Source organism: Aquarana catesbeiana, linkage group LG09 (assembly GCF_042186555.1).
Source record: "Aquarana catesbeiana isolate 2022-GZ linkage group LG09, ASM4218655v1, whole genome shotgun sequence".
NCBI lineage: Eukaryota > Metazoa > Chordata > Amphibia > Anura > Ranidae > Aquarana > Aquarana catesbeiana.
In genome coordinates, this window is record NC_133332.1 from 133,277,040 (window position 1) to 133,289,050 (window position 12,011).

Genomic DNA, 12,011 nt, shown 5'->3' on the forward strand with positions numbered 1-12,011 from the left:
CATGCTCATGCTCTCAAAGATCAGAGCCAGAGGCCATGGAAAGGCGGATGTTCTTGAGAGGAGCATAGCCCGGATGCCACCCCCACTCAGGAGAAGGATTCCAAGGAAAACATCCTAGCTCCCCTTTCCCAGAGCCAGAACCCCAACAAGAGTCCTGCAGGACCTGTGGCACAGTGCCTATGCCCAGGAGGCTGGTGAGTAAAGTCTGTCTGGATGAAGTTTGCAGCTAAGCAGGTAATGCTGAATGTCTTTATTATTTATACAGGTGGCACAATTCTGTTTTTGAATTTGCTTTAATTACCCTGGCTAGGCAGCCCCCTTGTTGCTGGTCTAGCCACTAGCAGAACAGCCTGGCACATGGATCACTCAGTTCTCCTGAGGGGGCAGCCTGCAAATGATTTTAGCTACTATCAGGGCTGGGCTCAGCTGTTGGCTTATTGCCAGCTCCTATCTCTCCACAGGTACCCAGCTGTTGATGATATCCTGCTTGTCAGACCTCCCTACTTAAGTTGTCCAGCCCAGAGGATCTCTGCCTTTGCCTTAGTCAACATCACAGAGACACTCTCCTGCATTCCTGTTTAAAGACTTGCTTGGCTGACATCCCTTCTGGCTCCAGATCCTGCTTGCTGTTTTACAATGCTCATCTCTGGCTCCCTGACATTTGATTTGTCTGACTATCCATTCAGGTTCCTGAACTCTGGCTATGTTTTGACTAAGTTTGTTCTATTTACTTTTATTATTAAACAAGTGTGATTTAACTGTACTTATGTCTTGGTCTGATTTCATGGTTTCTGACAGCTCCTCTGAGTCTTCACCAGAGGAAGATCTGGAGCTGCTTGGTTTCAGTTTTCCTTCATGGAACTATGTATCCAGGCAGTCATGCAGGCCATTTCATGGGTAAAAAGACAAAGTCATCTTTGCCCTTCCAAATTAGCAATTCCTTTTCCATTAGGAAACAGGTTTAAATCAAGGTGGATATAGCATTGCTGAAATCCATGCCAACAGCGAGACAGGCTTTAGTCCAACAAGGAGGCGGCTGGGAAGGATCTGCCACTCAACAGGGGCCCTTACCTTGGTGACGGGTACTTTGGGTTTCTGGAACCAGGGTGTAGAGACAGCAGTTTGGGAGGAAATCCTTAAGACTGATATCTTTTGGGCCCTAGTCAAGATGTATTGGCAAATTTTACTGAAGAAGCAGCAATAGTTTCAACCAGGTGCCTGGCCAAGGCAATGCTATACTATACTATAGTCATGGCTAGGGAGGCCCTATGGTTGAGACCTGGTGTTGTGTATTGCTTCCCGGAAACAAAATTGGGATAGTCACTTTATAGCACAAGATCTCTGTTTGGTAAGAAAACTAGAGACAGCCATATTGGAAGTGACACAAGGAAGGTCCGCTCTTCTCCCATAACTCAGAAAGTGGAAAAGTAAAAAAAAAAAAGAAAAAAAAAAAAGAGAGAAATGGGTTTCTCCCACTAGGTTCCACTCCCCTAGGGGCAACCTTGCATAAGGTAAATGAAAATCCTTGGGTGTACCGCAGGTACCCACAAAACCCTTTTGCCAGGCACATGCCCAGACTTCTGAGATAAAAGCCAGTGGGAACGCTTCATGGGGTGCTGGACAGCATATTTTACAGATCCTTGAGATCCTTGAAGGATAGGCACTCATGGTCACTTCAGTGGATCCCTCACTTTTCCTCCTCCGGACCATTTTCTCCCCCGTGGAGCTGCCAAATCAACCACAACAATGGGCAGGCTTCTACAATACTTACAGACACTTAGGGGGAGACTGAGGGGGAGTTGTCCTGGTCCTATTCACAGGAGAGATTGCAGGTTTCCTACCCAGTCCTGTTTGTAGGTCACAGGCTTTCGCTAGAGTCGGTAGGATTCCTATCCTTACATCCCAAACTTTTTCCTTTCCTTTTCTTGACAAAATAAGTAAGTTTGGTGATCGGGGAGACACATCTCCACTTTATCAGCCTACATTTTTATCTCTAAGGATGTTCTAAAAGGTCTCAGTGCCGTGTTCGCCACTACCTGGGCGTTATTCCTTTCCTACCCAGGGGACTGGGAAAATTGCTGTCATACCAACAGGTCCTCATAAATACCCCCCAGAGATATAACTGAGTTATCAGCTTTCAAAGAAGGAAAAAAGAAAAAGGAAAAGAGAAAAGGGAATAAAAGCCAACTTTTTGCATTCCAACAGTTAAAGTGCTTGTGGGGGCTCTACTGGTTCCTCTGTTTTGCTTCCATCAGAGAAGAGCAGCGACAGTCAAGAAGAGAATTCTGAGGACAGATGCCTCTACTTATTGGATGACTTCTCAGTGTCTTAACATTCTGGGCGCAATGTTGTCATTCTGTCCGAGGATTCCTTGGGTGAATGGGCACCTGTGCCAGTTTCAACTACAATGGAGGAAACAGGATCGGGCACAGTTATTAACAGTGTCATGAAGTAGGTATAGCGGTCTATGATGATGGAAAGTCCTTGAGGATATCACAAACCATTGAACTGGATCATTGTGACAAATCATAGCGGCAGGAAAGCGCACTGCGGGAGACTGTCGGTCAAGGCAGGCAGAGACTCCCAGCCAAGAAGGGTAGTCTCGAAAGTGCTGGAAGTTCAACCAGCCTTTTTCTTTTATCACTTTGGCCTTGCTATACAGAATCAAGGATGACCAGTCATCTTGCGGTTGAGAAACAGGACAGTAATTGCGTATATTCAGCTCCAGGGAGGAACTCTCGGCAATATGCTATTGAGAGATGTGAAACTCATAATGTCTGGGTCGGAAGATTGCCAGCAAATTCCAAAAGCAATTTACCTCCTAGGGGACTTGAATACATGGACAGACTGTCCATCATGCAAACTTGCCAGAGCACGATTGGGAGGCTGGTTCACAGGTGGCCTACCACAGATAGACTTCTTCACTTCTCACAGCAATTAGCAATTTAGGAAGTTATCTGACTCGGTTTCTGCACCTCAAGGCAGAGAGGACAGAGGCTGATTTTCTCCATGAAACTGCAATCAAGCCTACATTATATTCATTTTCCCCAACTTCTCTCGGAATGAAAGTACTCTTAAAATTGTCAAGAATGGACATGGTAGTCACCACCACTCCTCCATTCTGCCCATGGGAGTCTTGGTGCTTCCTGGTCATTCACTTTAGAATACAGAAACCAGTTCCCCTTCACATATGCACAGACCACAAATGCAAGCAGGAAGGCTGAAATGGGAAGCCGGAGAACCTAGCTTGCTCCAGAGTTGCTCCAGAGTGAGCTCTACTTTGTGGAGTGCGATAAGGCACTCTACCAACAACTTCTATGCCAAGATCTGGAACAAATTTTCCTTTTTTTCTTTTTGGCATGGCGAGATATTGTTTTTACTGCACCTCTGGTGGCAGCTGTTCTGGACTTCTTGTAGGCCAGATTAGACATGAACCTTACCCTATACTTTTTTGAGGTTACAGGTGTTGGCTATGTCGGCAATAACAAGGTTTAAATTGCTCGGAGGCCCTTTAGTTTGCACAAATTTTGAAGATTTGTGTTCGGTTTAACACATCGCTTACTAAGCAGTATCTAGCGCAAAACTTCAAACAGAAGGCTGTTTGAGTTTCAAGCTCTTAGAGCTTCAGGAAAGAATATTTCTTTTGTTACAGAAGGAGTAGAGTTGCATCCTGTAGATCATCTTATATCAGAGGTAGTGACAGCCCTCCATCTAACTACAATCTGTCCATTGCCTACCTTTCCAGACATTCATGCGAAAAAATCATGCAATTTGGTCATTCCCAGAACTTGAAAGAAGTTTCTATCCACAATAGCTCTATTCAGTTCATATGATAAGTCTTTAGTTGTTCCAGCTGGAATTGTTCAGGCAAGAGAGGTTACCTCCTGGACTTTAGCAGGCTTGGTTGTGCAGATGGGAGATGGGTCATGAGCCTAATTCAGTGGCAGGATGCATACTCTTCCACAGTGGTTACAGCCTCATAGGCAGCCCAGTTGAAAGCCTCTATGGAATCAATCTACAGGAAAGTGTCATGGTCTTCACAGCATACCTTTTCAACCATTACATAGACATGTGCACACTGAAATATTATGTTTCGGAATTTCGTTTTCGTCCGAAAAATAAATTTATTTAGTTACTCCCGAAATTCGTTTTTATTTATTTAGTTTTTCGTTAAAAATTTAATTCGTCCGAAAATCCAAATTAATTAAGGTCGAATCTGTCATTGAAGGCTTATGGTGTCTGTCAAATGTTCAAAGAAGATTTGACAGAGGAGCTAAACTGTACAACGCCGCAATTGTACATTTCCGGTCGAATATTCCGCCTACAAGCTAGCTGTAGTAGAATTCTAATGTTGTATGACTAGTAATAATTATATTTATTAATTATTTTACTAGTCAACCAACATTATAATTTTTCTATAGCCTATGGGCGGATGCATTTGACCGGAAATGTACGATTGCAGTGTCGTACAGTTTAGCTGCTCCGTCGAATCTTCTTAGAGCTTTCGACAGACACCATAAGCCAAAGATTCGACGTTTGTATGTTTTTTGTTGCTTTGTTGAATCTTCGTCGTTCATGTTGAATGGTCTACTCTACCCCAACAGTCAGTCAACTTTCACATTTGTTTCTCAATCTCCAAGTGTAATGGTGGGCATGGCATACGACGTTGTGCCAGATATTGATATGGCATTATAATATAGAATCTATAATAATAAATCCCCCCCCCCACAACACTAGCAACACTAGTATCACTATCAAGTTCACAACACTAACACAATAGCAGCAGATTATTATGAAAAAGTTAAGCTGAACTTTAGCTTGCTTCACTATTGTTCTGCTGCTGTGCTTATGCTTAATTGCTAAATAATTCAGGTTCTCTGACAAATGGACCAGCTAAGATTAACTGTCTTCTGAAATGATTCAGTGTGTGTGTCTCTCTCTGCTAGCAAATAGTAAGTGAAAGTAAGTTGGCTGTACATGTGTACATAGTTCTAGCTATTTTACTGCCCTTCCTCTTTGGTTACAATCGGCCAATAACATTCATCATCATCATTATTTTTATTTTACTTCCCCCACCAAATTCCAGCAGCGATCTTTTCTCTCTATGTCGAATCTTTTCTCTCTATGTCAAATCTTTTCTCTCAATGTCAAATCTTTTCTCTCTATGTAGAATAATCTTGGACTAATAGAGTTAAAGTGGATGTAAACCCGAATTTTTTTTTTTTTTATGTCATAATATAGAGAATAAGATTTCCTATCATTTGAGCCCAGTCTTGCCACAAAGAGTTAATCCATCTCTGAGCAATCCTCTTTTATTGTTCAGTGAGATAAATCTTGACAAACAGAGAAAAACATTGTCAAATACTCCCCCTTGCTGTGAGTGACAGGTGATTTACATATCTCGTGCACTAGCCTAAGACACATGCATTATTTTTTAATTCCCTTCCACTCCTTTCTTCTGCTGCTCTGCCAGGATTGGATGTTCCACACCTCAGCATAATTGGGCATGCTGAAGTCATGTGGTTACTTTCGCGTCTTTTCAATGGATGTTAGAGATCATAGCAGAAGTTCAGTGTAAGAGATACACAGGAGAAAAATGCATGTTGACAAGGGGAGTGTAGAGGTGGGCGGGGAGTCTACTGACATCACGACTCCACCCACCGAGCTCCAGACAACAGACCCACCTACAGAATATGCAGTTTTTCGTCTCTCATAACAGACAGAGGGGAGACATTTGACAGGTAGAGATACATGCAGGAGGCATGTATATCCTTATAGATAATCCCTATGGCAGTAGTTTAGAAAGGATGACATTGGGTTCACATCTACTTTAAGGTTAGGCACATTCAACCATAGGTCCGATAGACACAGATTGTTATTGTCAGTGTCATGTCGAATCTCCTATCTATATCGAACTGTTGTCGCAAAGAAAACGAAAATAAAGCATTTGTTTATGTCGGATATTTGGTTTTCGTATCCTGTGCTTTCATTATTGTTTGTTAAAATGATAACCAAAATACCTGAAATTCCGACGATAATGCATTCGGATGAAAACAAATGCACATGTCTATTACAGAGTAGTCCTGGGTGCCTTTGTCATCAGTGGGCCCTCAGAGGAATGACTGTTCAGTCTTCTGTCCCATTTTAATTAAAGAAATTGATTTGTCGGGTAGAAACCACCCTGTCAGCTAGGATATGTATCACTAGTATGCTGCCAAGGTGGCGTCAGGAAAACAGAAAATTGTATCAAATATTTACCGTAATTTTCCTTTCCTGATGTCAATCCATGGCAGCATATGGACCCACCCTTGTGCATTTCGGTATCTAGCTAATTACGAAGAATTGAGCAGGGCCTAACTAAACTTTTATTTATGCTATTCATTAATCCTGAGGGAGGGGAGGAAAGGTGGAGCCTATCACTAGTATGCTGCCATGGATTGGCGTCAGGAAAGGAAAATTACGGTAAGTATGTGATACAATTTTCCGTTTTCTAAGAAGTCTTCTAGGGCAGCACTAGTTCCCACCCTAAAGCGATAATACCAGGTATAATGGGGCAGCTTTAGCTTACTGAGAGTTCCTTTGGTGCTTTAATATAACAGAGGCACGCAGGTAGGGCTAACACATTTATAATGGTGGATTAATGTGTTTCCTGTTTCAGGGAGGAGGAGCCTATCTCTCGGATGCTGCCCTGGAAGACTTCTTAGAAAAAGAGTTACCAGTACCTAACTCTGTTTTCGGCATCGAGGGAAAGAAAAAAAACTTGTGATTGTGATGTTAGCCAATGATGAAGGTTTCAAGCTTTTGTTGTGTTATCGTGGCCTTCTCCAATAGGGTTGAATCCCACCTGGTCAAGGGAAATCAGAGAGGGGAGCCAAGCTAGTATTCCACGTTTATGAAAGAATTTGGCCTAAAATTTGAGTCTTGGGACTCACCCTTCCCTTTTTTAGGGATAATTGCTATGTGCGCTTCCAAAAGTTGGGGGATGGATGGGGTACATTTTGGAAGGAGTGAAATGCGGACAAGTAATGTGGTTTGAGTCTCACTGAAGGTTTTATAATATTGGAGAGGAAAGCCAACAGGACCTGGGGATTTAGCAAGCTTCATAGCTTTAAGGGCTTTGTCAAACCTTGCCTCCAACAACGGGGCTTCCAGTTTGTGTGCTGAATCTCCTTTGAGAGTGGGAGGAGCATATTACCTCAAAAAGTCTGAAATGAGTTGTGAACGTTTGTCTGACTCCTAGAGTTTGTTAGACTGAGAGAGATTTGTAGTAATTTTCAAACTGTTTTGCTATGGCTTCATCGGGCAAATTAATTTTCCCCTGCTTGTCTTTAACCACTTCAACACAGGGCTCTTTCACCCCCTTCCTGCCCAGTTCAATTTTCAGCTTTCAGCGCTGTCACATTTTGAATGAAAATTGTGCGGTCATGCAACACTGTACCCAATAGAAATTTTAATAATTTTTTTTCCACAAATAGATTTCTTTTGGTGGTATTTGATCACCACTTTTGTAAAAAAAAAGACCAAAAATGTAGCGAAAAAAAGATATTCTTTGTTTCGGTTACAAAACCTTGTAAATAAGTACGTTTTCTCCATCACTGATGGGCACTGATAAGGCTGCACTGACGAGCACTGATGAGGCAGTATTGATTGGCACTGATGAGGTGGCACTAATGATAAGGCACTTATATGCAGCACTGAGAGGCGGCACTGATATGAAGCACTGATGGGCACTAATAGGTGGCCCTGATGGGCACTAATAGGTGGCACTGATGGGCACTCATAGGTGACACTGATCGATGGCACTAATATGCAGCACTGATCAGGAGGCACTGACAGGCACTCACTGATGGGCACAGAGTGCCATTCTAATGGGCACTGATTGACACTGATTGGCACCCCTGGTGGGCTCACCTGGTGGTCTCCAGTGGGCATCCCTGGTGGTCTCCAGTGGGCATCCTAGATGGATCTGCACTGACAATCAACCACCCTGTAAGGAGAGCAGCCGATCGGCTCTCCTCTACTCATGTCTGTCAGTGTGAGTGGAGCCCCGTGGGTGTGCGCTAGAGGCTTATCCTGCTCGATGTCATATGATGTCCAGTCAGGATAATACAACCACTTTCTGGCCGTCATTTTGCTATATAGTTGCGGGAAGTGGTTAATATGTCTAATGTGGTGGAGGCTAATTTAGCCTGAACTGCTAAAAGTGTCCTAAATTTATTGCCATACTCATAGAATATTCTATTACGGAGTATGTATTGTCTTTTTGTTTTTTGTTGAGCTCATCCAGGAGAAGTTTTTTTGCCTGAAGTAGCTCCTGGAATGTGGAAGTTGCTCTAGTTTGTTTATGTGATGTTTCGCGTGAGTGAATGTGTTCAGTGAGGGAAGCAATCTTTCCTTGGTGGCTTTTTTAATTTTTGATGCTATAGCTAAAAATGTCTCCTCGGAGCACACATTTGTGAGCTACCCACTGTGTGAAAGGTGAAATGTCAGAAGTGATGTTTAACGTGAAATAGTCTCTAATAGCTTCAATGTATCATTGTACTTCTGTCGAGTCTTTTAGTAAAGATGTATTGAGTCTCCAGAATTTTGTCTTTGTCACATATTCAGGGAATAGTAGAGAAACGGTGATTGGATGGTGGTCTGAAAGTATCATGGGTTCAATTGTAGCTTGTTGTAAGAAGGCAAGGTCTGCTTGAGATAAGAAAATATAGTCAATTCTGGAATATTTTTGGTGAAGCAGGAAGTATGTATAGTCTTTTTCTTGAGGTTGTAGCATACACCAGTTATCATGGAGTATGAATCTGTAGGGGAAACCCCAAAACTCATGGGTTTTAGTAATGTTTTGACTGTTGAAGCCAAATTGAAAATAGATGTATTTATTATACAAGCAAGTATGTAGGTAGAATGCTTGGAGAGCAGCACAATCCCAATACATAGGGGGTTATTTACGAAAGGCAAATCCACTTTGCACTACAAGTGCACTTGGAAGTGCAGTCACTGTAGATCTGAGGGGAAGATCTGAAATGAGGGGAAGCTCTGCTGATTTTATCATCCAATCATGTGCAAGCTAAAATGCTGTTTTTTTATTTTCCTTGCATGTCATACTCAGATCTACAGCACTTGAAAGTGCACTTGTAGTACAATGTGGATTTGCCTTTTGTAAATAACCCCCATAGTGTTGGTTTAAAAAAAAAATAGCTCTCTAACTGGCTGGGGGATCCAATACAATTTATATGGCCTAAAATAGGTGGGAATTTTGCCTAATGATGCATACACGTGACCAGACTTTCCGGCAGAAAAGGTCCAACAGAATCATTTCATCGGATATTCCTGTGTGGGCTTCATCTGACTTTTTTGTCAAAAATTCTGACAGACCTAGAAATAGAACATGTTTTAAATCTTTCCGACTGAATCAATTCCTTTTTTTTTTTTTTTTTTTTTTTTTGCCACATCAGCTAGGTACTTTTCATGAGGATATATTATTTCAACTTTTCAGTCAAACTTATCCCTCAATACTTTCACATCCTCGTGGCTATTTTTTAATTGCGAATACTCTTTATATTCCATATGTGCTCTATGCATATAATTGCCTTTTGCCTTCGTTATCTAATTCTGTATCTTAATTCTATATACCCTCCCCCCTATCCCCCACCCTTCCCTTATCCCTCCCCATTTGAGAGAGAGAGAGCCCCAACGCAACCTCGAGCTGATGATAGTCCCTTCCTACTATTTCTAGGAATTCTATAGCATGTTGAAGTAAGATAGTTTCTATCTTAATTTGGATGCTTCATTTAGAGTGGATTTTCTGCTTTGTCCTCCCATGCCTCAACTGCATGGCTGGAGGCCTTAAATTTGACCCAGTCTCTCCATATCTCCTCATACTCTCCCATCTCCAATCCATCGCTATACCTCAGATATTCCATATAATAGATTTCATCTATTTTGTCGAGCCACTCCCGCTTTGAGGGTCTCATACTATCTCGCCAGTGTCTGGGGATGAGACTCTTGGCCGCATTGAGGAGGTGTGGTGTTAGGCTTTTCCGGTAGTTTTTAGATGGTGTATTGCTACCATGATGCAGACATACCCAGGGGTCGTCCGGGATTTTCTTGTTGGTTATCAAGTGTGTGATCCCTCGCACCTCCTCCCAGAATTTTCTTATTTCTGGGCACGACCACCAGATATGCGCAGCTGTCCCAACTTCCCCACACCCCCTCCAACAGAACTGCGAGGTCTCATCCTGCATTTTGTGTGCTAAATCCGGGGTGATATACATTCTGGCCATTACTCTGTAGTTCATTTCCGCTATCTTATAATTTACTGACATGCCATTTACTCTACTCAGAATTCTTCTCGCCTCATTGTTACTAATCTTTATTCCTAATTCCTCCTCCCATTTCCCGAGGAATCTTGGTCGATCTGTCTCTCCTATTTCTATCAGGCTTCTGTATATCCTTGACATTCCTCCCCTCCTGCGTTTCTTTATGAGTGCTTTCTCCAAAGGGTTGAGATTTTCTATTGATCTGATTGGCTGCGGGAGTGACTCCACAAAGTGTTTAAGCTGCCTATATTTCCAGCTATCCATCACCAACCGGGTTTCTCTTGCTTTAAGATCCTGGTAATTACATAATGTTCCCTGGCTAGTAATATCCTTAAGTTGGACCTCTTCACTCAGGATCCATCTTCCAGCCACCTCTTCCCTCCCCGGTGGGAAGTAATCTGTGCCCTTAAGTGGGATTAGCGGCGAGTTATATTTCCACCTCTCTCTAGTGTGAATTTTATCCCAAGTGTTCAGAACGTGTGTCGTAATATCAAATGTTTTTATGTTTAGTTTTCTGACTTGTGGTGGTACCCAAATATTTTTCCCCAGGTCTACCCCACTCCTTAAATTCTCTATTTTCACCCATTGTTTATTCTTATTATTATTAATCCAGTCTGGTATATGTGATAAAATTATAGCTGTGTAGTAGTTTTTAATGTCAGGTGCTCCCCAACCCCCCTTCTTCTTGCTGCTCGCTAATTGTGCATAATTTACACGTGGCTTCTTCCCTCTCCATATAAATTTAAAAAAAAGTGTGTGCATTTTGTTCAAAAAGCTCTGTGTGATTGTCAGTGGTAGCATTTGAATTTTGTATGTGATTTTGGGTATGATCGACATTTTAAGTAGATTTATTCTCCCGCCCCATGATAGTCTATTCCGCGGGACTCTATTTAGCTCTGTTCTAATCTCATTAAGGAGAGTCATAAAGTTGGCTTGAAACATTTCTTCCTTTGTTGATGTTATTTTTACTCCCAGATTGCTCAATTCCTTTACCCCCCATTTAAAAGGTATGCTTTTTTGGTAGGCCTTATCCCCCCCTTTTTCTTCTACGAGTACCAGTACTTCTGACTTAGTCGCATTTACCCGGAAGTTTGAAATCCGCCCGTAGTTTCTGAGGGTCGCAAGTATGTTGGGGAGAGTGATCCTTGGACGGGTGACGTATAGCAGAACGTCGTCTGCGAAGGCTGCTATTTTATATTCATCTTCCCCGATTTTGATACCACTGATGTCCGGGCTATGTCTGATCGTAGCTAACAGCGGTTCCAGGGTCAGTACAAATAGCAGCGGGGAAAGTGGGCACCCCTGTCTGGTGCCATTTTTCAACTCAATGGCCTCAGAAAGAGTACCATTAATTTTAACTCTAGCCGTGGGATAAGTGTACAGGGCCCTGATCTTTTTAATCATTTTGCTACCAATCCCCAATTCCTCCAGGGTGTTCCACATGAAGCCCCAGTCTACCCTGTCGAATGCTTTTTCAGCATCAATCGACAGGAGTAGACCTGGGGCTCCCCTGTCCCTCATTATCTGAGCTACCATTAACGTTTTTATGCCGTTGTCTTTCCCTTCCCTCCCTGGTACAAATCCCACTTGGTCAGGGTGGATCACTTCTGTTATAACCCTTTTCAATCTATCTGCAAGGATCTTTGCATAGATCTTTATATCTATGTTCAGAAGGGAGATGGGTCTATAACC